The sequence below is a fragment of the Canis aureus genome, chromosome 18 (assembly GCF_053574225.1).
Source record: "Canis aureus isolate CA01 chromosome 18, VMU_Caureus_v.1.0, whole genome shotgun sequence".
Taxonomy (NCBI): Eukaryota; Metazoa; Chordata; class Mammalia; order Carnivora; family Canidae; genus Canis; species Canis aureus.
The window spans coordinates 11,563,818-11,590,046 of NC_135628.1; the positions used below are offsets into that span (position 1 = coordinate 11,563,818).

The window sequence follows — 26,229 nt, forward strand, 5'->3', positions numbered from 1 at the left end:
ACTCCCAACCTCCTGATAATCCCTTACCTAGAACAGTTTGGCAGTCTCTACCTCCCTCCTACCCCCCCCTTCCTATGTTCTTCCAAATATGCCCTCAGGCTCCAATTTTTTCAGATCTAAAGCCATACCTCTGAAGTAAAGTCTATCCTCTCATTAAGTGTTCTCTGATTTTTCTATACTCTAGAGTATCCATTTAACTTAGTGTCTATGAGATTGGTAAATAAAATTCAATAGGTAGGAAAATATTTGTCCCAATTAATTAATTTGCCTCAACTAATTTATTTTTTTGCCTCAACTAATTTAAAGGTTCTCCTTTGAAAGATTATACCTATATCAATGTGTATTTTTTGTTTTATTATTTATTTATTTTATTTTATATATTTTATATGTATAGCTTTTAAATATCATTTTTAAGGATTACCAGTAGTACTATGAAGATGATACACTTAAGAAGTGTAATATCATTAGCTAATAAGAGCAGTGAAGTGGTAAATTAGCCTTCTAGATGAAGTATTTGACACCTATCCTCAAAAGCGGAAAAGTTATATTCTAAAAAGCCTGTCAGCTTTAACACTGTCATCGTCTTGTGGAATAGAATTTGAAAGCTCAAAAGTACCTTTGAGATGATGAAGCTGAGGCTATCACTCAAGGACTGCAGATCACTCTCAGGGCAAGGCTTAGGTATATAAGGCACTATTTAACATGTTCTCAATACATTAAAAAAGTGTACATAAACTCTAACCCCATGATTTTTCATGTTTTATGGGGAAAAGCACAATATTTCTCAATAATTACCACCAAAAATCCAGCAATTCATTAAATACAAAGTAATGAGAATAAATTTAGTATGTTTTTTACAGTTTTATGAACAGAGAGTTTGTTTGTTTATTTGTTTTCAGAGAGTTTATTATTTGCCTGACGCATCTTAAAATCAGCAGAGAAAAGAAAAAGGAAAGTCTAAACAAACTCTCTGTGCACATGAAACCTTGGTTTCTCCTCTTCTTTTTCCTACTCTTCTCTCTCCCTTACTCCTTCCCCTTCCCTATCATCTTTTTTGGTATTCTCTTTGCTCTGTCTCTCTGGCTCTGGCTCTCCTCTCACTGCAAATAACAATTCCATTGAAATTCAGTTAGTACTCACTGAACTTGTACCATTTAGAATTAATTTTTTAAAAGTTTCAAGTAATAAAATCTTTGAAAACAAATAAAAATAAAACTATTTTTATTTTTGGGGCACCTGGGTGGGGAGGGTCCTGGGATCAAGCCCAGCATCTGGTTCTCTGCTCAGCAGGAAGCCTGCTTCTCCCTTTCTCTCTGCCTGCTGCTCTGCCTACTTGTGCTCTCATTCTCTCTGTCAAATAAATTTTTTAAAAATCTTTTAAAAATCATTTTTATTTTTATATTTTGCTGTATATTATGATGATAAATATATGTTATCTTCTCTCATTTGTTTAGAGCTGAGTTGCATCATATATTTCCAGGTGATCCTCTTGTGTTTACCACACTTACACAAAGTGAGGTTTTAATACATGCTTATTTAATTAAGGTAATTAATGATGTTCACTTGGAGCATTTTATTTTTTTATTTATTTTTAATTTTAAAAATATTTTATTTATTTATTCATGAGAGACAGAGAGAGTTAGAGGGAGAGGCAGAGGGAGAAGCAAATTCCATACAAGGAGCCCGATGTGGGAGTCGATCCCAGGACTCCAGGATCATATCCTGAGCCAAAGGCAGACACTTAACCACTGTGACACCCAGGTGTCCCTAGAATATATTTCTGAAGTATGGACAATTCCTGTTCTGGTAATTATTATAAAACAAAAGAGAAGGAGGAGAATGAGAATGGTGGTATTTGAAAAGTTCTTTTATTTTCTATTTGTATTACATCTAGAGTTATTTGATGTTCTTAAATATTTATACTAACATTCCTATGAACTGCTTTTTGAAATGTAATAAACAATTTATCTTTTGCTATGAAGGATATATAACTAAACATAATAATGGTTAGACACTAAAATTTAAACTATTAGCTTGTTGTATTACAAAAATATGGTTCAATACTTTAAAAATGCTCTTGATTCATAATTAAAACCCTTGCTTCAACATTTGACTAAAATTAATTCTGAGTCCAGAAACACTATAATAATATTCAGTGTCAATCATTTAAAAATTGTTCTGTGTCATGAGGGAGAAAAGCTATTATCAGGCCTAAGAATTAGTAAAAGTGTCAGGCAAGTAAATAACCTGTCATACAGCTGTTAATACTGATTAATCTCTGAAGCACCATCCCTTTCATAAGTGAAAAAGAAATATAGAGGCCAATCAGAGTAACAAACACTCACAAAATATGCAAGGGCAGCCTAGCCTGGTCCTAATCCAGATTTCCCTGATATTGCTCTGTGAACAAGTATAACACAAAGAAACAAAATAACAAGAAAAAAAAGACAGAAAAGAACTGTCCTACCAGCAGAGGTATTGGTTTTTTATTTGAAACAGAAGATTAAATACAGAGAGAGAAAAATAATTTTAAAGAAAATAATGTTTTTCATTTGGCAACTCAACAAGATTATTTTTTCCTATTGATAAAGTTTAATTTGTAAAATCGTGTTTCATTAAGGAATGCTATTCTATTACATGGATATACCTTAAATTCCTCAACTCTTAAGAGCTATTTTAAGAACTATAGTTAAGTTCTCAGTGCTTTTCTACAACTGTAATTTTTGTTTTATAAGCCTTCCAGCCAAATAAAAAAAATACATGAACACAAGTAAATACACAAAAGCTACTATTTGTTTCCAATACTCAAGATGGTGACTACTTGGGGTGTCTGGGTGGCTCAGTCAAGTTAAGCATCTGACCCTATCTCAGCTGAAGTCTTGATCTCAGAGTCATAAGTTCAAGCCCCACAGTAGGGTCCCTACTGGGCAAAAAGCCTACTTAGAAAATAAAAAAAAGACTTTGACTATGTAAGAACTTCCAGAGACTGCTGCATTTTACTCCCAGAGCTGGACTTGGTCTTGCCACATATTCCATGGCCACTGTTAAATAAAGTGGTGGAATTCTCAGTAGCATGATCTAGAGGAAAGGGCTTCACTTCTAAGCTTAACTATGTAATTAATATCACAAAAATACTCTCCTCTCAAAAATATTCTAAAGCATTCACTCCACAATGATTCCATATAATCTTTGTAATATTCTTTTGAGGTATGAATTATTTATGTTCAAAGAGGGAATTTTAGATATATTTTTAAAATAAACTATAAATTGAGAAAAAATAAATCACCCAGGATATCATTTGTTTTACTAACATCACGCTATCATAAATAAGACAGGTGAGCAGTGAGAGAAATGAGGGTGGGCAGTGGGAGGGTAGTTCTTCATGGATGCTTTTCTAAGAGGAAAATTGTCCACATATTTTATAATGGCAAAATCTCAAGCTAATTTGTAAAAAGACATGTAGACCACTGTTTAATGAACCTTCTACCAAAATGTGTCCTTCGAGGTCCCTACATGAGTGTGAGTGAGTGGAACTCAAAGCCAGAGAGCCAAATCTACCCAGAGCAATTCAACTTTATCCTAGTTTTCATGTTCACTTTCTTTATGTAATTTTGTTTAAACACAGATCTCTTACACTTAAAGGCTTTTAAAATTGCCATTTCTGATACAGCATATTATAACTTAATCAATGCTGGTGCTTTGGAGAAAATTGACAAGGTTGATCCAAAAGTATTTAAGTTTCATGATACTACATTTAAGAATAGTTCTTAAGTGTGCAGATGCTGCAGTGCAGAAACCAATCCATTCCATTCTTTAGTAGCAAACTTAGTAGGAATCTCATGTAAAAGGGAAAGAATGTTCAGAAATATTCTGCAAATAGTGAATGTGTCAATTATTGGAAACCTCCATAAGATAATATGAAAATGGGATGCTTAAGAGTTTAAAGACATTTTCTTTTTTTAAGATTTCATTTATTTGACAGAGAGAGAAAGAAAGAATGCAAAAGCAGGGGGAGTAGCAGGTAGAGGGAGAGGAAGAAGCAGACTCCCTGCTGAGCAGGGAGCTCACGGTGAGGGGTGAGAGGGAGGCTCAATTCAAAGACTCTGAGATCATGACCTGAGCTGAAGACATGCTTAACCTATTTAGCAACCCAGGTGTCCCTTAAAGACATTTTCTATTGATTTCCTATTTTCAATCTAATATTTCCAAGTCACTATTATGCTTATCACCAGAGAATTCCCAATCAAGAGGTAAACTTTATGATTTAAGAACTGCAGTCTCTAGAAACAATTCAATATTGGACATATGTTTCTTAATTTCCCTTTCCCAAATTGTTCCAGCACCTTGAAAGCATGAACCAAGTTTCTCAACTCCAACCTTGATGGATGATTATCTCATATTTCTAAATGCTTGATTCTCTGACATCTTGAATGAAAGGATTAGATAAGCTACAATTTTCAAAGGTATAGAGGAAAAAAATCATATTAGTATACTGTCGCTACTCTGCAAATTTAATTAAAAGTATCACAATTACTTCATTATATGATGTTAATAAAAAATTTGCTAGAGGCTTTCCAGCAAAGTTAAGCTTTAAGTAAATAATTACTTGAATCAACATTTTTATTAAATTAAGTCATTTATAATTATGAATTTGACTCCTCAGCAATTTTTCATTAGAATATTAACATACTCATAAATTTTATAAGGATAAAAAGCCCCTCAGCAAATTTGTTATCTGTGAAATTCCACAATGTATATAGCTCTAACCTAGTTATAATTTATAACTAAGAAGTTCCTTTACACAAGGCAAAAAACAATCGAAGGTAAAAGCAACCAAAACGTTTCCATATTCCCTAGAAACTTGAAGGACTAGTATTAACTTCAAACTCATCAAACATAAGCCATTAGCTATTATATACAATGTGATTTTTTTTTTTAAAACACATATATAAAACTTGAACACTGGATCCAGCCTAGCAAAGTAGCATAGATCAATTTGCTTTGCTCCTTCCAAGTCAAGCTTATCTATTAGCTTCCTTGGTGATTCTGCTACCTGCAGTCCCGAGCTCTTGGATTGTTGTATGTCCCTGTTCTAGAAGAAGTATGATTATTTCAACATATCTCATATAGGTCAAAGGATAATCTATAAATCAATGTGATTTAGGTAACAGCCAAATGATAAATAAGTACACATAGGTAGGAAAATGCATACTGTCAAGTTACATATATACATATTGCAATTATATGTATATAGGAGGCTATCAGCCACTACAGAGGAAAGATTATAGACAGATATGCCTGTTAGCAAAGGAAATCAAATATCCATGAAGGAACAGATGGTGGGAATTAAAGTAACAAGTCATGGGATAATTTAATACATAAATACTTGCCTTACTCAGCTCTTATTAGGAAGTAACCTATGTGTTTAAAAAAAATAGCTATTTGTTCTACTTCAATCTCATCTTTCCAAGCAGGGGCATGAGGGAGATGAGAGCAAGAGAGATAATGGAGAAGTGAGTAGCAATGAAAGGGAGAAGAGAGGGCATGGAGGAAAAGGAAACACTAGACAGAAATGGTAGATACTAAAACCTGGGAATAAAAGAATGAAACACATCAAAGCTGACAGAGTGCTGCCATCACAAAAACAAATCCTGACACCTTGACTCCAGCAATTAATAATTATGACACATATTTTTTACCCACTCACGGTCTTAACCCAATTTAGACAAAACTTTCTTCAGAATCCTCTAATTCCTTTCTTTTCCTCTCTCAAAGGCCTTCCATTACCTCAGGTCACCAGGTTCAACCTTCTCGTAAAGTACACCTCATTCCAAAATTTTCAAATTGCCTTTCTAACAAAATGAAAAGAAGGATAAAAGAAAAAGGAAATAAATAAGCAAAAAACTTCTATTCTCTGAAGCCAATCTCCTACAAATGGATTTCAGTAATCCCCAAAGGCAATTCATTAACCCCAAAGATGGCACAGTGTCTGGGATCTAATGAATCTTTCCTTTTCCACTCAAAACTCATCCCTTCTGCAGAAAACATCAACTATCACAGATCTATTGCTTTACCCAGATAATACAGAAATAGAAGAAGCTAATCAGCAAATTGCCTCCCATTATTTTATGAATACTGAAAGAACATGTATAGAAGTGTGTATATATAAGTTATCTCTAAGAAATGAAATTAAAATATGATAATGCAGAAGATACTATGTGTTGTGTCATTAATATGTTCTTGGGATGTTAATGGTCAAGTCAGAGGCATGTAGGAATTATAAATCTGTGGTGAACAAAGAAAACAGAAAATAAGTAGTGAGAAAATCAGAATTACCTAATTCAATGGGGGTGATATTTATAAAGAATGCTGAAGATTAATTTCTTTCTTCCATTAACTATCAATTTATTAGATGCTGTATCTATATTTTACTACTTTCACTTCTAAGTAGAAAATCAGAGTCTTCCTAAAATATGAAAATGAACAACATATGGGAATATTCCATATATATCCACTGACAGTAGAATTTCAAATTTCCCAACCCATTCATCTATCTATCTATCTATCTATCTATCTATCTATCTATCATCTATCTATCATCTATCGTTGTCATCATCTATCAAATCTATCTGCATCTGTCTCTAGTTTTACCATGTTTGAACTGAGCATTACTTCATTTGGATTTCTCACTGCAAGTTTTTTAAATAATAATTACTCCAGCAAAGAACTACCTTGATATTCAGAGAAAACCTGACAATACTTTCAGGGATTCACCAAAGCCTACCCAGAGGTCTGGTAGATTTACAATGTAAAGACTGGCACTCAACTAGCTTTGACAAATAGACATCAATGCTGAAGGCCAAATGACCATTTCCAATGATGACGACCATGGTCCCAAACATATAGAAAAGACCAGAAATAGGATTGGTCTGCAATATAGGGAAGTCCTCAAAACAAAACAAAAATACCCACAACGTGCTTTGGTAGTTCTTAAAAATAACCATCCCAGATAGGTTAATCATTCTGATTTTACTCCTTAAGTCAGAATATGCACCTTTGACACACAGCACCAAAAATAAGTAGCTCCATTGTAAGAAAAGTGTCTGTAAAATATGCACCCGAGTTAGTCAGAAAGACAGCATTTGACAAAATCTCCTTCCTCTTTTGGAAACTAGTCTTTGGTTTGAAGAAAATTTTAAGTTGAAGTCTTGATTATACCAATTGTGTCATTGGTAAGATGAAATGAGACCATTTATACTCTTCATAAACAAATACATATCAAAGAATTACTGAATTATTTCATGTCTTACTGGTTTTCTAAAGCAAAATATGTACACTTGGCACACACATTGTTCTCATTTTTCGTGTCTGATGTTTGCTTGATCTCTTATTTTTGGAGCTCCTTCCTTTTCCTTGTTCCTACCCTTCCTGGATTGTTGATATTCCCATGTCTGCCTCATAGGTAAAGACCTCTGGTACTTACAGCTAAAATGAGAGTCCTGCTTTAAAAATATAGATGATCTGATACACCAAGAAATAATTACAAGTACTGGCACTTCTTAATTAAGATATTTCTGGGATATACAGAGAGAGTTAGTGGCTGCACAATTAATGTTAAAATGCATTTTTCAATGCCATATGTTTTCACAAGCTTTCACATTAGTTATTAACAGTGATTTTTAAAAGCATGCAGAAGTATATTTATATGCATTCTTATTTTGCATCACAACTATAATTTCACAATAAACTTCAGCAGGGTTGGATCCCTAATACTTTAAAAAGTAGATTGCTTTAAAAATAACAAATCATACATTGTACATTTAATAATAAATAAAATGTCCAAAATTACACCATAAGTAAAATTTCTCTCCTTTTAGTACTTTAGTATTTTCAGATTTAGGTCAAGCTTTGGATAAAAATTATGCCAAAGAAATATGAATTGGCACTTGTATAAATGGGAAGAATGTAGAAGTCATCATATCCTTATGATTTAGAACTATGTTCTACAGAAATTCTGTGTATGAAGAGAAAAAAAAAAACAAGTTTTTCTCTGGATCATGCAAAGCTTTGCTGTACTTTCTAACTGAATTAAAGCTATTTAGGGAAGGATATGTTTATTCCATGCAAAAGAATCTGGGAAACCTTTTATTTATTTTTAAAGATTTTATTTTTACATATTTGAGAGAGAATGAGAGTGAGAGAGTGCTAGCAAGAGGAGGTAGAGGGGCAGAGGGAGAAGCAGACTCCCTGCCGAGCAGGGAACCTGACCACATGGGCTTGATCTCTAATCACAGGCCCCTGGTATCATAACCTGAGCTGAAGGCAGACTCTTAACCAACTGAGCTGCCCAGGTGCCCCATATTTTTTAAATGCTGTCTTTCTAGGAGTGTCTAGATGGCTCTATTGGTAGAACATGCAACTATTGATTTCAGGGTCATGAGCTGGAGTCCCATACTAGGCTTGGAGCCTATTTAAAAATAGAGTACATAGGTGCATGTAAGTGGCTCAGTTGGTAAGCATCAGACACTTGATTTTGGCTCAGCTCATGATCTCAGGGTCATAAGATTCTCTCTGCCTTTGCCTCCCACCCTGCACCCCCATCTAAAAAATTAATTATTTAATTAATTAAAATAAAAGTACTGTTTTTCTATTTAATGACTTAATGTGTTTCTCCTAGTTGAATAAACTAATTTTCAAAAGCTACAAAGGGACTTTTCTTAAACACCAATAGTTAATATGAAAAAGTTTTTTAACTGAGTTGCCTGTTCACATAGGAATGGACAAGAGATTTTAAGTAAACTGTTGTAAACTCTGAAGGAAAATGATCAATGTGCATGGCCTGGGTAGCTTTATGCTCTCCTAATGTGGTAAATAGTTCAACCAAGTATCATAACAAAATTGTCTTTCTACTCAGTTCTTCCTGGATTGATTTTCATATCTTTGTAGAGCTTGGAATGAATACAAGCTCACTATCACCTGTTTCCTCAGGATGCTTTGCTTCCAAATATTTTCTTTGTATCCTTGAATTTATCTATATTCAATGTAATTCTAAAATCAGGCAAAGGGTAACATTTTATGCATCTGTAGGATTTCTTATAGAGTCCTCCCCACCTTTTTTTGCTCCTGATATTAAATGGATTGAAGAAGCAGTAATTATCACCCTTTAAGAGTCCATGAGTTCTGCTTCTCTGGGCCCTGATAAATTAGACTCTATAGCAGTGAGTACTGAGTCAGTAACCAAGAGCATAGTTCCAAACTGCTGCATGTATTAATAATTATCTCATAATTATTTTGGAAAAGTATTTTGGAAATTACCTCTCAGGAATAAAAAAAAGTAAAGCACTCCTAGAACATAAGACAATAAAAATATATATGTAAATGGATTATAACTTAAAAACTTTTAAGTTGTTAAAACTTTCCAATAGCTTTCTTAGATTGGATATTATTTGTTTACTGAAAACAAGTTTTTTAGATCAGGAAACTCATCTTCCATTGTTTTCTCATATTCATGTACTCTGCTACTATATTATTCTTTAAGGTCTCAAAGGACACCTCATTTACCAAAATATCAAAACCATCAATGAACCTAATGCTCAAAATTTGAAAAGGTATGTAAATTTTGTTTTCTAAAAATTTAGTATTTCAAAGAGTTCGTCTAAAGACATTTATTCTTGGGGCACCTGGCTGGCTCAAGTTGATAGACTCTGTGATCTTGATCTCAGGGTCATGAGTTCAAGCCCCATGTTGGGCATGGAGCCTACATAAATACATTAATTATTCATTCCTCTGGGGATTACAAATCCTGTAACACTATTACTTTATCATAAAGTAATATATGTGAAACTGCTACATTTCCTAAATAAGACAGATACTGTTCTTGTTGCACCACTATCCCCTCCCACAGCCATCTACCATTTTCTTGCTCCCACAACTACTTCCAACTGATGGCATCATATCTCTATGTCCAAGTCATTTTGTTTTGTTTTGTTCTGTTTTTACTGACTGTATAGATCCACTCTCTCTTTGTATAATCAGAACAGAAGTGCTAGTTAACGAAGGTCCCAGAAGTGTAGCTCAACTGGTAACTCACATGATTTGGTGGAATGTTCTACCTCATTTCCCAGAGCCTTTCAGTGATATTAAGCTCTATTTGCTCACAGAGGTAACTTGCTTGATGAGATACTCTTTATTGGCCTCCTTTCCTTTGTTGTCACACTTCCTCATTTCTCTCCTGGCATTTCCAGGGACTATCTTCCAAATAAATCTCTTGTACTCAAACACTTTTCTCATGGTCTGTACCCGGGGAAACTCAAACTAAGACACTTGTCTTTAACATGCTAATATTCCCCATATCTTAATATCTTTGAAATTGGGATATGACATTTATTTAGCACCGATATGTGGATGGCTTCTTGGCCAAAGATTTCACAACAAATCCTTCAATGGCCATATCTGTGCTCCATAATTTTTCTCTTCCCACCATAGCTGACTGGCCCAGTAATAGAAGCATCTGACCCAAGGTGGGTCAATACCATCTCTACTGGGGAATTAAAACCCAAATAATACAGCCAAAAAAACTAAAATGGCTCAGGCATAAGAGAGGACATGTACTAAAGAGAAGAACCACAAACTTGTTTGTTGAGGTCTCAAAGCTCTCCCTGTTCTCTTCTTTTCCAAAGTTTGGTACTATTCCTTCAATACTATGATGTTATCTCAAAGCACTCTAATAAATACTCCCCCCAAGAACTTCTTTCTGTTATATAAAATGTCTCTCTCATCCCTTCCCTTACCACACACACAAAAAAAATTAAGTCTCAAAAGCCACAAAATTCCTGAGCCATGTATTTCTCTTCTATCACCAAGAGACTCATTAACACAGTTTTTTTTTTTTTTTTGGTTTTAACTAATACACAAATTAACAATCAGCCACATTGAATCCTTATTGGAAATATGATACACATTTTAGATAACATGTAATTATCAAAAAGAGAAGATATGGTTTGAAATCTGACAAATACTATTTAATTATGAATAATGTTAATAAACTGAAGGTTCATTTAAAAGATTTTCACTGAGTTCCTATTTTATGATGGTCACTGTGCTGAGCAAATGTGATAGAAATTAATGGTCTATCTGTCTTATTCTACTCTTGTTCTGTAGAATTTTTTGGCTTCTGAATATTTACTTACAATGGAAAGGTTACATCTTCCTTCCCCTTCAAAGTTAACTGACAGATTAAACTATAAGTGTTTAGTTTCAATTCTAAATTCCTGGATGAAGAACTCTGACAGACTCAGTTTTTTCAAATGTTTACCCCTCAAGCACCCAGTTAAGGTTGGGACACAAGAGTAATATTTTACAAAAATGGTTGCTGAAGGCTCATCATTGCTATGAGGAGGAAGCAGGAAGTTCCTAGCACGTGGGACTGCCAATAACTTCCAAGAGTTATCTGCCCATTTTAGGTAGGGTATTTATGTTTTTTTGTTTTCCTGAGGCATTCTGGGCTATGCCTGTTTTAGGTATAATTTCTAACACTGTCTGTCCCCTTTTGTTTTTCAAGAGTTCTCCCTTGGGTCATACCTATCACCTTAATTACAGACATCATTGAAGGCAGTGCTGTTCTTTCACTTGAGAGGACAACTGACACCTAGAAAGATTAAGAGACTTTTTCAAGGTCATCCAATTAGTACTAGATCTAATAGTAAAATTCAGTGTGCACTATAGCATTTTAGTTACTAGCTTATACTGTCAAATCCATTTTCTTTCATAACTCCACCTTGTGATTGATAGCAACATGTTACAAAATGGTTGGTTAAAATTTAGCTGAATTCAGTAGTCAAGGAACAGAGCAACACCAACTCAATTCAGTTAATACCATGATCAAAAGATCATAATTAGCATCCTAAACAAAGAGCCATGCAGAGATAACATTGTTTTGCAGAACTTTTCTTGTAATGCAAAATGCTATTATAAAACAGAATATAATTCCAAGTTGTGTTTCTTTGTTTCCTTCACATTGGCTGAATGGGATCTGGTCTTGATTCTATTATTAAGGGTATTTGTACTCTTAAGAAAACATTCAGCCTGAAAATTTAAGCACTAGTTAAAGAGAGCTTTGCTTCCAGTTGACTAAATAAACCAGAGGATAACATCTTGAAATGACTCTTCTCTCAATACAGATTTTTACCATTCCAAAAAAGATCAGAAATGTAGTCCTTCAGGGAAAATATCCCACTCTTGGGGAAAAGGTGTACTTCTGAGCTTAGTGTGAAGCATATTTGTGAAGTAGGCAAATTTGGTAACATTTCAGTATTCTTTTTTATTTGTTTTTAAGATTTTATTTATTTATTCTTGAAAGACACAGAGAGAGAGAAAAAAAAGAGAGGCAGAGACACCGGCAGAGGGAGAAGCAAGCTCCGTGCAGGGAGCCTGACATGAGACTCAATCCCTGGTTTCCAGGATCACACCCTGGGCTCAAGGCGGCACTAAACCGCTGAGCCACCAAGGCTGCCCACATTTCAGTATTCTTAAACCATTCCTTCTCTACATCCTTGGGGACACCATTTTCCCCTTCTTTCTCTCTAATCTCTGAGTCTTTTTATTTTCAAATTTACTTTGTAAATTTGTTCTCTAGAAAAGGAATTTTCACATTTCTATAAAGAACAAATTACCATTAGATATTCAGTTATTTCTCCCAAGATTCCTGTACCATAAAGTCTCATATATAAAATTCAAATGTTTAGAACTCCAGGAATTAATTCTTTTAAAGATTTTATTTATTTGAGAGAGAGAGAGATAGCAAGAGAGATCATGGGGAGGGAGGGAGAAGGGAGAGGGAGAGCAGGCCCACCACGGAGGAGGGAGCCTGATGTGACTCTGCAGGCTCCTTCCAGGACCTGGGGATCATGACCTGAGCCAAAGGCAGACAAAACCAACTGGTGCCCCTAGGAATTAAATCTGAAGCATTAATAAACTATAATATTTTGGGGGTAGGTGGGACTTGCAACTCCTCAATGCCAGATATGTGGCACCCTACTCTACCCACTTCCCCTGATAAAAGGCTGGTATGCCTTCTAGTTTAAGTATATAGCAAAGCTGAGTGAAGTCCCCTTTTAAAATATCCCAAATTGGAAAATTAAGTTCACAGATTTCTAGTTGCAAAGGCACCCTAAAAATATGTCAGTATGATCAATAACTACTATATATTTCAATGCCAGGAGCTGAGAAAAAAAAATCACAGCCAAAAGATGGAATTTAGATGAGTTCCCTAAGGGAAAGCTTTAGATTTTTGCATCTTGATAGGTGATTTTCAGAGGAAGCTGAATTACGACTTTTCCCAATCAACTCAAACTTAAAAACGTCAGCAGCAGCACAATACATTGAACATGCTCACTTAAATATATGCCAGCTGAAACTGTAAAACAGATGAGCTGGTGAGCAGGAACTTGAGAAGAAAATTCTCATACTTTTTACATGATATTAAAAATAAGAAAAGTATAAGAAACATTAAGACCCTGGTTTAATTTCTTATTATCAATTATTACAGCAGAAATTCAAGATTTCCTGTATAACCCTTGTGTTTTGCTGCAATTTGAATAGCAGAATGCTCTAAAGAACCAATGACCTTACTTAGATCTAAAGGACTGTCAAATGTCAGTGCTGATTTTTTTAACTTTTGGTCCTCATTGTTGAATAATATTGTATATCTTATTATAACCATATTCTACCTGTTTTAATGCATCTAAGAGAAATAACTCGATGTTACCAATATACTTTTCAGGAGTCTTAATAAAAATAAGTGTAAGATTGCAAAGTATATTACAGGGTACTGAAATATAGGAATTAAACAAAAGCACAGCTTCAAGGGGTAACTAAATTAAGCATCTATAAATCAGTTGGGAATTTTCAGCAGTACAGTTCAGAAGGAAGATATCTGTGATTAAACTGTAAGTTACTTTAGGACTCCTGGCTGAGATTTCTTTTCTACCACCTATATCATAGCATATTTCTAATTAATCTCTCAAATTTTATCCAGAATAGTAGGAATTTGCTTTCTTACCCCTTCCAAGCCAAGTTTTAGCTCAAGTTATCACTGCCACTAGTCACTTATTCAAGTATATAAAGAGAGGAAGAGATAATATATGGATGATTTATCTTAATTCCTCTCTTCTTGAATCCTGTTGGAAGCATAATATATAAAGGTGCCTTCTATATAACTAATCAAAATTATAATACTTTTATCAGTTTTCAAATTAAGGATCAATTTCCTAGCTGTCTGAACTACTGGACTGAGGAGCTGTCTACCATCTGATGACTGGATTATATTCTTTTTAAGTCTAACTTGGGAACCACATTCTTGAGGAAGTACACAACACTAAGAAACTTAGGATAATATTCTCCAGATTTTCAACTGTTTGCAACTAATTTATTTATTTAGGTCTACTCAGTCAGACAGAAAGAGGTTAATTCCATCTGATTTAATGGTTTTAGAAATGACAGTGTGGTCCCATGAGATGGTGAATGGTAGAGAAAAACATCTTGAGCTGGGAGCCCTGGAGACTTCACTTCTAGTCTTAACTCTGACATTGTGTGACTGAGAACAAGTTACTTACCTCACTAAATGGACTTCAGTTTCATCAGTTTTTAAAGAGCCAGTCATTTTAGATTAATTTTACAGTCACCTCCATTTGAAAAAGGAAAAAAAAAAAAAAGAACTACACTTTTGTTATTCATAATACAGTTAAAATACCTAGTTGATGCTACAAAGAAAGTCTGCAATACCAGCCAAAAGTCAGTAAATACTAAGACGTATCTAACTATCTACATGTGTAGAGTTTTAAAAAACAAACAAAAAACTGTTTCTTTCATTTCATTCCATATGTTACTAAAAAATTCTAATTGCTATTATTTCTCAAAAGGTTGTATCTTCTTTTAGAAAGTATACAGCTATAGGCAAAACCTTAATCTCTCACAACTGTTCAAAATCCAGCATTCCTAGGCCTCAAATGATCCAAGTACCTCATTACTTTAGTTCCTTTTCTCCATGTTCCCTTATTGTATTTAACTTTTGTTTCTTTTCTTCATTTTTAATTTTTTTTTCACATTTATATGCTTTTTCTCCTTTATTCAAGGTATCTAGAATTTGGAAACTGGAGGAACTGAAGGATATCTAGCCCAGTGTGGGGTTACAAATATCCTATTTTTTTTCCCTCAATGTGTAAGTGTAAACACACATGTCAGAAAAATATGTATCCAATAAGTAATACATTAGTCGAAATTAGAAACTTTTGTCTACAAACTCAGATAGTCAATGTGATTTTCTAAATGACAAAATTTATTGAATTCTCATTTCAAAGACTATAGTAGTCTTTGACTGTGATAGCAAATTTGATTTCTTCAGTATTTATTGTAAAAAATAATGTATCTCCTTTTGAATCAGCTTTATGTTTTACCTACACTAATGAGTCTGTTTACACAGGGAAAATTTCCCAGAAAGATGCATTTTTGAAGAAAAATAATGTTGTTAACTAGCCTACAATTTGCTAGGATTTCAATATAAAATTCTAAGCTCTTAAAAGCAGGGGGACTGAAAAATAAATAATTCTGCACATTACTATTAAATCCTAAAATATTTATTGAAATTTGCTATTTCCTGGATTGTATTAAACATATGGTTATATGGAGTTCAAAAAGATACATGATATATTAGCTTATACAAAGATTACTTTTATCACCTGCATCTTAGGCACAGTGCTTGATTGACATTTGGCAATCAAGAAGATTTCTTAAGCAGACTGACTAAAGACACATCATTTAGTTTTTTATGCTCTTCTATTAAAAATATCAAATCAAAACCAACAAAAAATTGAGCTGGCAAAAGATTCAGTTTGCCAATTCTACAAACTAGAGGTATAACAAACAACTCTATTCTCATAAATATGATAATGTAAATAAAATTAAAGAACTTCTTGAAAGATATAAATTATCAAAACTCACAAGAGGAAAATTTACGATCTAAAAAGCCTTATAGCTATTGAAAAATTGACTTAATAATGAATATTCTTATGCAAAAGTAATCACCAGATCTATAAGATTTTACCAGTGAATTGTAACAAATAAATGGCAAGGGGTGGGGAGGATAATATAGGAGATGATATCAATTCTCCAAAATCTCTTCCAGAAAACAGAAGCAGAGGAAACACTTCATAAATCACTCTATAAGACCAGCATTACCGACACACCAAAATCAGGAAAAAAAATTACAAGAAAGGAAAACTACAGGTCAATACTCAATACTCACATGGACATAACTGCAAAAATCCTCAACAAAATATTAGTAAGTCAAATCCAACAATATATGAAAAGAATTATATACAATCACCAAGTAGGATTTATTCTAAACATACAAGGCTGATTCAAAATTCAAAAATTAATCAATGTAAGCCACCTCATCATCAGACTAATGTAGGGAAATCATATGATCCCATCAATTGTCACAAGAAAAGCATCTGACAAAATCTAATACCCATTTATGATAAAAATTCTCTGCAACTAGGAATAGAGATAAACGTCCTTAATTTGATGAAGAATATCTTCAGACAATCTACTGCTAACATCCTACATAATGGTGAGACTGGATGTTTTCCACTAAGATTGGAAACAAGACAAGGATATATCCTACTCAACGTTACATGGCAAGTCCTTGCTAGTACAATATGACTTGAAAAGGAAATAAGAGTTATACATTTTAGAAAGGAATTATTGTAGGATACAAGATTAATATACCAAAGTCAATTGCTTTCCTACATACCAACAATGGAAAATTGGGATTTGAAATTTGTAACAAATAATAAATTTTAGTATAGCACTCAAAAATAAAATATGCATAAATCTAACAAAATATTCACTGAACTCAAAAGGAGAAGTAAAAAACACAAGTGAAAAAAATCAAAGATCTCACATTTAGTGAGACATGTATGTATTGTATGTATATATGAAGAGCTATTCTATGTTCAGGGATTGAAGACTCAATTGTCTTAAGATGTCAATTCTTCCCAACTTGATTGATAGAAGCAATGAAATGCCAATCAAATTTCCAGAAAGCAATTTTGTAGATACTGACAAACTGATTATAAATTTTATATGAAAAATAAAAAGTTCTAGAAGAGCCAAGGTAACACTTAACAAGAAGAAGCTAAAGAACTCCCTCTATCTGATGTCAAGTCTTATAAGGCTACAGGAATGAAGACAGTGTAATATTGACAAAGGAATAGTTACATCCATCGATAGAACAGGATAAAGAACCCAGATATAGCCTAAAGGAATATAACCAACTGATCTTTAGCATAGGAAAAAAAAAGAAATGCAGTTTATTTCTTTCCAACAAGTGGTGCTGGAACAACTGAATTGTCGTTTACTAAAAAGAAAAGAACCTTGACAAAGACATTACACCTCAAATAAAAATTAATTCAAAATGGATTTCACACCTAAAATGCAAAACTATAAAACTTCATGAAGAAGACACAGAAGAAAATCTATATGATATTGCTTTTGGTGATGAGTTTTTTTTTTTAATATTTTATTTATTTATGACAGATACAGAGAGAGAGAGGCAGAGACACAGGCAGAGGGAGAAGCAGGCTCCATGCACCGGGAGCCCGATGTGGGATTCGATCCCGGGTCTCCGGGATCACGCCCTGGGCCAAAGGCAGGCACCAAACTGCTGCGCCACCCAGGGATCCCTGGTGATGAGTTTTTAAAGAAAATATCAATAGCTTAAACCATGGAAAAAAGCTAAGTTGTGTTTCATTAAAATTAAAAATTCTGTTCTGCCAGTCACTATTATATAAGGAATGAAAAGACAAGCCACAGACTAGAAAAATACATTTGTAAAACACATAACTGATAAGTGACTTGTATTTAAAATATACTAAGAACTCTAAAAAGATAACAAAAAAGAAAAAAAAATAGTCAAAAAATCTAAACAGATGCTTATCCAAAGAAAATACAATGGATATCAGCCTAACACCTGTCAGAATGGCCAAAATTAAAAATGCAACAACAACAGGAAATAACAAGGGTCTGCAAGGATGTGGAGAAAAGGGAAAGCCCGTGCCCTCCATCAAACTAGTTTGTTCTATGTTGTAAAGAGTCTCTTATGTTTATTTCCCTCATTCTTTCTTTTTTCTCTTCCCATATGTTCATCTATTTTGTTCCTTAAATCCCACTTATGAGTGAAATCATATGGTATATTACTCAGCTATGGAAAGGAATGAAATCTTGCCAATTGCAACAAGATGGATGGAGCTAGCACATATTATGCTAAGCAAAATAAGTCAGGCAGAGGAAACTTATACTTTTCGTAAAGATTTACTTATTTATTTTAGGGGAGAGAGAGAGAGAGAATCTCAAGCAGGCTTCATACTGAGTTCAGAGCCTGAGCATAGGGCTCGATCTCATAACCTCAAGATCATGCGTGATGTGACCCAAAATCAAGAGTTGGACACTTAACCCAACTGAGCCATGCAGGTGTCCCAAAAACACTTATATTTTATAGGAGCTTCTATACTGGTGATTATGGTAAAACCATTATAAACATTCAAATACAACCTATAATGGCTGGATAAAGGCAAGGAAGTGTATTCTCTGATGGAGCCCCCAGAAGGAATAGAGCAGCCCTCCTGACACCTTGACTGAATCTATATTTTATTTCTGATCTAAAGAAATGTTCGGTAATAAATTAGTGTTGTTTAAACCACTGTGTTTGTGATAATTAGTTACAACAGCAATAGGAAACTAATACAGACGTGGCTGATGGGATTTAGGTTTCTTATGGTGTGAATGGGAGGTTAAAAATGAATAGGGCAGAAGGCTAAAATGGCCCATGTGATAATAGGTTGGAATTAGAGACATTAGTATGAACACATATTTAGGTCAACAGATAGGTACATGTAGATACCAGATTTGTGAATATACATGTATTAGTAGAGACACATAGGTATCTTCAGCACTGTTGACTTGAGAGGATCTAGAAACAATGACACACCAGCAGTAATGAACATACCAAGAACAAAATATTGGTTTAAAATATCACTCTGCAATAAAAGGAGCCAGGGCTCCTTAGAGAAAACGCCGAACTAGGACTGGGTCAGGAAACGTAGGTCAATCTGGAATATTTTTGGAGCCAACCGAAAGGAGCCAACTAAATGCCCAGGGGCCAAATCTGAAACAATCTGAGCAAAAAATAAGCGGTACTGGATTTATAACCCAAAGTATAAATTAAGCACCTCATACTGAGATAAATAAATGGTTGAATAAATAAACAGGGGAGACTAGACAAATTTCCCATGCATAAGAATTTCAAATAATAAAGGTAGATACTTTGCCCTTAAGCAGGTGGAGCATAGCTCCTTACCCCTTAAGTATGGGCTGCACATTGTAACTTCCTTCCTGAAAGCACAGTGTAGAAAAGGGGAAAAAAAAAAAAAAAAAAAAAACGGAACTCTATGGTGGGGAAATATGACAAACATGACCTCAAGTCAAGTGACCAAGCTTAACATCAACAGTTGATAAGTGGTTTGTTTAAACAGTATGTGACGTTGAAATGATATGATAAAAGTGACACTTTACTCTGTGGGCCCTCCCCAAAACACATAATCCTGGTATAATCATGAAAAAGAGAGCAGGAAAATCCCAACTGAGGTACCTTCTACAAATTACCTAACAATTCTCAACAGTTGTAAGGTCCTCAAAAACAAGAAAAGTCTTAGCAACTTACAATCAAAAGAAGCCTGAGACATGATGGAAAAAGAATGTAATGTGGTATTCTGGGTAGGGTTTGGGAACAGTAGAAAAAAAATAAAAGACTATTAGAGAGAAACTAAAGATATTTGAATAAATTGTGTACTTTAGTTTATCAATATTGTTTAATTCATTATATAAGTTCACCAGACTAATTTATTAGCAATGGAGAAGACTTGATGTGGGGTATACAGGCACACTTTGTACTATCTTCACAATAGTTCTTTAACTCTAAAACTATTCTAAAAAAATATTAGGTGTTTGTCCATGCATACACATGCATGAGAAATATTTTGCTTTAGTCAATGAAAACCTGACCTGGTCTTTCTAACAGTGTCAGGAACCCTTATGTTCTTGATATACTGATTCACCTAGAAAAGCTAAGCCTAAAGATTTGGTATTCTTTATTTTCTCTTTGTAAAGTATATTATGAGAACCACAATGACAATCTCGCTAAGTACTGTCAAAGTGCAGAACACATTTTACCATACGATAAACATAAATACCTCATTTTGATCCTCCTAATAAATCTCCTATACAGATAGAATAGGTGTTATTCCTATTTCACTGATAAGAAAACCAAAGTTCAAAAAACTAAGCATCCATGGAGTTGTCTCAGTGACCTGGGATAAGAAGACTTTTCAGAAGAGCTAAATTTGCCCTACTTTACAGATAGGTTTTCTATATAACATTTAGTAAGTAGGTATTCTCATAACCCAAAAATAATTTATTTGCTATACATTATAAGGTCTATTGGGAGTAAAATTATTGAAGGGAGAGACACAATACTGTTGGCCAATCAAAAACAAATATATAGAACAAAACAACAAATTTATTAATCAAATTCTTCTATAGGCCTAATGAAGCAAGTTAAGTATGAGTGCCAGACAATTTTGCACATCCCTAGAATACAGAGTAAAACACAGAACTTTGCATCTGGGAAATATTTAAAGTAGAATTATTTGGTAATATGTCAGTAGCTTGTATTAAATATTGGCTTTAATTCTGTTCATTAAGTATGATGTAATTCACTTGGTTTGGTTAATCTAAAGCGAACCTGCAAATCTTTTGAATCAAGACTAGTAAAAATAAAATGAGTTAGTTATAAATTATCCCAACCACTGTACAATATCCAAGGGAATAATTTTCAAAGTACAGCTCTCTTTAAATAAAAGTCAGTTCAGCAAGTTAGAGAAGTTATCTATTCAACCCAAAAGCTTAGTATCTATGAGTTAAGGGCTTATCTTTATGATTTACCTCAAAAGGCTTTTTCTTCTCACCTCTTCAGGTCTCAGAAGGAAAAAATTGTTCTGAGTTGCAAATAGTTCTTACTAGAAAAACAAAGTGATGAACATAAAAACAGTATTATCTTTTTAATGACTCACTTTTTCCACTTAGATCAGAATTTCTACTGGGATGCTATATTAAAAAACTCAAACAAATATATTCCATATATCCTAAATCAGTATCTCTAGGAAAAGGTAAATCTCAGGGTGGACACATTTTTATGTGTGTGTTTAAGTCATAAAACCACTACTGCAGTGTAAAAAAAAAAAAAAAATGCTATGCTTCCTTTAAAATACAGCTATTGTATCTGATAATTTGTACATACCTTTCATAGCTGAGCCAAAAGGTCCAAAATAGTATTTTTTGTTTCTAAGACAGTTTGTATCTATATTTCAAAACACACACACATCAAATGCATGCATTTTAGTTTGAGTGACATCATTAGGCAACAAGTCATTTTGGCTTCATTGTTGAGGGAATGATTTCTAATTAGATTGCCTTGGCCAACTCTGTATTTATAATACTTTATGTTTATTTTGGACATATTTATGAAAGCTGTTTAAAATCTTAGCAATAGATTATCCCACAAACATTCATTTCTGAATCTTTTTCTACTGATTAATTTTTTTCCTGATTATGAGTCATGTTTTCCTGCTTTATTGCTTATCCAGTAATTTTTATTTGTTCCCAGACATTACTAAATGTTGTTATATTTTGTTGTCTCTTATAGAAGAGTGTTGAGCTCTGACGAGATAATCCATTTACTGGCAGATCCCATACTCTGGCAACACTGAGATTGGATTCATTCATTGCAATAATATTAAGATCCTAAAGGTGAATCTACTTATATGAGTCATGTGCTCTTCAACTCACCAGGATGCTCAGAGTCCCAGAGGAATTTAAGCCTAGAACCTTTGATTTATACAATGTTTATTAACTTGTTTATCAAACTTTCATCTCACTTACCTTCCATTTTTCCCTTCTTGCAGTCTTTACTCTTACTCTCTAAGAATAAGTTCTATGGCATCCTGCATTTCTGTCTGCTTGAAAAACATGTATTTGTTAATGTTGAGTGGCCTGGAGAGCAGTATTTGTAATCCTAGAGGGCATAAAATACAAATAAGTAAAAAAAGAAATCTCAAAAAGAAAAACATTTCACAAAATCTTTCATTCTAAGTGCTCAGCAGCTCTTTCTTTCTTTTTATTTAGAAATTACTTCCAGTGCCAGTAAAAACATATTAGCAGCTACTGGGCCGCTTTTCTTCTCATGCAAACAACAGTGAGAGGCAATTCCCAATTGGGCTGGATTATTCAAATTAGCCATAACTCAAAATCCTTCACAATGAGCTCAGGAATTTATTTTATGATTTATTTTGCAACTGGTGTATCATATTTCTAATTAAATTTTTCCTAAACTAATGCCAAAATAAATTTACCATTCCTGAGAATTCCTCTGTGTCAGCCAGTTCAACCAAGTATAGGAGTGCAAAAAAAAAGGTGATATAAATTTATAAAACTAAAGATATCTTCTTGGTAAACAAGAAGGATATTTATATAAAACTAATCAAGAATAGGTCTTTTTCAGATTGTAGCAAAGTTTGATGTTTTAGAAAACTATCATTCTATTTTTATGCCTTTTAAATAAATACATCTGCAGGTCTATATATGAGTAAGCTGGATATTAAGATAATATCCATTTCCCCTTTTTTAAAAAGGTAAATGCCATCACCCCTTCCATACTGTTTTAACAAAGTTTGGGGGAAAATTCAAGTGAGCAAGAAGAGCATATCGCCTTCCTTTCTTCCTTTCTTCCTTTCTTTCTTTTTTGAATCAATATAAATAATCTTATTTTTTTAATCTTATTTTTTTCCTCGACTTTCCCGCAAAACTAATCCTTTAAACCTGCTGATCTCAACAAACTGCTACAGAGAACCTTTCAGTGTTATGAAAATATCCTTGAGAAGCACAGATTTGGCTAGGTCACACAACTGGAGGTCCCATGAGATTAGAGGGCAAAATAGTTTTTATAGATCATGAAATGAAGTGTACAATGCCCTCACTTCTACAGACCAAGAGTCTAACGAGAGCCTCTACATGCAGCTAATTTTAATTACAATCATCATGTAGAAAAACTCCCTGAAACTAGGAGCATTAAATCCTAAAATTCTATCTTAAAACTACCTTTATCATGATGTATGTGTGTGTTTAAAAAAAGAAATGTTATCGCAAATAGTTGCTTCTAAATTTTCAGGGAACATTTTTCCCACTAGCTTCAATACCTGCTTCATCCATTTAACATATTAGAGAAAAAACAGTCTCTGGGTGAAAATTTTTTCTAAGATAAATAAAAACAACACAAAGTTACCTATAAGGGTGAACCCTCAGAAACAAGCTATTTCCATTTCTACTATGGATAGAAATTTCTGTACATACATTTTCTGAAAAAGTGGAGGCAATATCAACTTTTGCTTCCTTGTTCCTCACAAGGCAGCAGGTAACAAGCTCAAATTGAGTTTTTCAATGCCATGGAAGAAAATGTTTTAGCCCCTTTTCCTAAATAGGTAAATTCTGGGAGATACCTATTTTAGAAATGAAATTTTGTCAATGGAAACAATTAATGTAATTAACTTGTTTATTTAAAACAAGTCATTTAAGTCACTCTATATGAAAAACTATGCAGTTGTTTATGTGTTAGTATTATCAGAAGGGAAAATCAACCGAAATGAAGATTTGGTTTACAATTTTAAAATAGCAAAGATCATAACTGAATCAGGACATTTTCCATAGCTGAACAGAAAGCACAAAATTGGCCTATTTGCAAACATATATCCTATACCATCTTCTACCTGGATGATACACACATTAAAATTCTCTAAAGATAGGACTGTGCAAATAAATAAGACATCTGAAACACCTAAACCATATCGATTTTATTTCAACCTTTACCCAAGGAATAAAAGTGTTCAAAGTTTCCTCACTGACTTATTAAAAGGTTAAACAACTAAGTTCAACACACATTTATGAACACAATTCAAAAAATTTGAAGAAAAAAAGAAAGCCCAATATATGATCTGAGGATGGTGCTCTCTAAAAGCCATTATTCTTATTCCTAAGTGATCACAACTTTTTTCCCATTTCAGACCACTGGCAAAGCTGACCTACTGAGCCTTGGCTGAGCATACCAGACTTCCAGGAAAGTTATAGCTCCAGCTCCTCTCTATCAAACAGAGACTTCCCGAAAGTCCATGATTCAGTTTATTTGCTTACAGACTACATGAGCTAATTAAAAAAAACAAAAAAACAAAAACAAAAACAAACAAAAAAAAACTTGTTTTCCTTTCATCTCAGAGTCTAAAGCTTTGTAATTGTTAAATGCCAAAAATACCCAGCCTCGATAATTGCTTCTATGACTCTATCACTACTACCTCAATTAATCCAATTGAGCTCCAAAATACCCTCCAACCCACTCTTCTTCACAAAGGACAATTTAAGTTAGTCCCTAGAAAGTCTTCTGCAAAAGCTGGAGCATCAAGACTTATCTGGACTCTGAGCACTTGAACTCAATTCTCAAGCAACTCAGAAAAGTCTGTAAGTCATTCTTTGCACAAATCATTTTCAATAACATGACTCAGAAACCGACCCAACCCTATGGCAATACTCGAAGTGTTGTCAATGCATTAGGCTGCATGTGGAAAAGACCACCTTAGATCACATGATTGAGGCAGGCATTTACGTAGATCATGAATAACAATCAAAATCTAAAACACTACGCCAGTTGGTATATAACTACCAGCCCCAAACCTCGTCTGCAACTCTGGTTCCTAGGCAGGTGAGCATTTAAAAAGAAGCATGTAGGCAAAAGGTACAAGAAGACTTAATGTATTAAAGGGAGTCCAAGTACAATTTTGACAGGACATGACAAGTAAACTGATACTGGTAGAATAAGTAGGAATTTTGGCAGGTTGAGAGAGAGAATCTGACTGGAAATTCTCTTCTAAACTGGACTCCATCATGAAGTCAATGATCCAATCCAGCTAGTTTATTTGGTATCATCTGAAAACACTTTGAACCTCTAGTGAGGCTATGGGCCAAATTTAAACTACAACTATCAAATTAATGAGCACCTTTTAATATACAGCACTAATGCCACATACTCCAAGAAGCATTAATCAATTCTTCCAGTTGAATATGGTCTCTTCTTTTCTAGTCAGTTTGGCTATTTTAACTTTTCATAAGAACGTATAACTTTTTAAGTCAAGCTTTAAAGAAATAAAGCAATGAGCCTGAAGTGGTATTTTTCTACAGTATTTTACTAAATAAATAATTAATACTTATCTACATGTAATAGGTTCTCTACTACTATTTGTTGAGTGAAAAAACAAAATTGACCTGAGAAAGCTTGCTATCTTAAAGAATGTCAAGACGCTGAGTGTTTAGATGATTACTTCCCGCTAGGACAGCAACAACAACAACAACAACAAAAAAAAAAACCCACTACAGCTCTCCTTTTAGCCAATTAAGTTATTTCAATTTAGCTGAAGTAGCTAAGTTAGCCAGTATTGGATGTCACAGCATGCATCATATATTGATGACTCTAGAATACCAAAGCCAGAATCCCCTGCCTTCAAGGACATGATAAACACAACTTTGCCTCTTACCCATACTGATATTTTTTCCTAATACGCCTTAAACCTTGTAAGATAGTCCAGTTTTTAGAGCAATCACAGCCCTATGACTGTTGGTACATTGAGCTGTTCTAGATAAGAAATAATACTAGTTACACTATTCTCCTACTCTAGAATCTGCAAGCCTAAAGGACTTCAAGAATTCATTTAATACATGGGCCAACTTAAATCAAGATTTGACAGATAGGTCTATCCTCATTTTTAAGGAAGCTGTAAAGCAAATTTCACCATGTCCCGTGATAACTTAGTTTAAGTCTTTCACTACCTAGAAAAGGTACCTTCCTTTCCTTATATTGAATCAAGCTAAAACACAGAAGAAATGAAGAGAATAAGAAACTATACTAATTACATTCAATATTCAAGGCAGAATTCTAATGGCTTTACATGTGTGTGTTAATCAATCTTTGAGAAAGCCAATGTACTTAAAATTAGCACTATTATACCAATTCCATAAAAG

General features: G+C 33.8%; 1 long non-coding RNA gene across 9 annotated transcripts in view; it reads right to left on the bottom strand.

Annotated features, from left to right (window-relative positions):
• Positions 1-26,229, bottom strand: part of LOC144288567 (uncharacterized) — a 191,833-nt gene that overhangs the window by 48,478 nt on the left and 117,126 nt on the right. For all 9 annotated transcript variants that reach the window (XR_013356520.1, XR_013356524.1, XR_013356523.1 and 6 more), the window contains exons 6-7: positions 22,054-22,186; positions 21,058-21,131 (exon numbers count right to left, since the gene is read on the bottom strand). This is a non-coding gene — a long non-coding RNA (uncharacterized LOC144288567). The remainder of the gene's footprint in view (positions 1-21,057; positions 21,132-22,053; positions 22,187-26,229) is intronic.